Source organism: Pyxicephalus adspersus, chromosome 5 (genome assembly GCF_032062135.1).
Source record: "Pyxicephalus adspersus chromosome 5, UCB_Pads_2.0, whole genome shotgun sequence".
Taxonomy (NCBI): domain Eukaryota; kingdom Metazoa; phylum Chordata; class Amphibia; order Anura; family Pyxicephalidae; genus Pyxicephalus; species Pyxicephalus adspersus.
Genome location: NC_092862.1, coordinates 29,013,350 through 29,013,724, shown reverse-complemented (window position 1 = coordinate 29,013,724; position 375 = coordinate 29,013,350). Strand labels below are relative to the sequence as shown.

Below are 375 nucleotides of genomic sequence, written 5' to 3'. Positions count from 1 at the left end.
TCCCGGCTGCTGTCACAGTGCTGGGTGTCCGTGCTGTCCCGGCTGCTGTCACAGTGCTGAGTGTCCGTGCTGTCCCGGCTGCTGTCACAGTGCTGCCTCCTCCGGCTGTCCCTCTGGTTAAGTTCTAGCCATCCCTTTCCCACGGTTCGCCTCTTACATGTATTGGGGGGGAGGGAGGGGGGCTGAGCACTGGCGCCTGCTCCTGGAACACAATTATCTTCTTGTAGCCAATAATTCTTCTCCCTGGGCCCCGCCTCCTCCTCCTCTCTGTGACGTCACAGACCACAAAGGAGCCTTGGAACCCGTCTTCCATTCTGAAAGAACTTGGCATGTCAATGATTGACAGGCGGGGAGGGGGGTTGGCTCCGCCCCGCT

The 375-nt window shown here is 59.7% G+C and overlaps 1 protein-coding gene across 1 annotated transcript in view; it reads right to left on the bottom strand.

The window, feature by feature from the left end:
• The window catches only part of HEY1 (hes related family bHLH transcription factor with YRPW motif 1), a 3,229-nt gene extending 3,099 nt beyond the window's left edge, over nucleotides 1–130 (bottom strand). The window contains exon 1 of the mRNA XM_072411015.1: nucleotides 60–130. The gene's annotated coding sequence lies outside the window, so the exon portion shown is untranslated. The remainder of the gene's footprint in view (nucleotides 1–59) is intronic.
• Nucleotides 131–375: the final 245 nt, after the last annotated feature.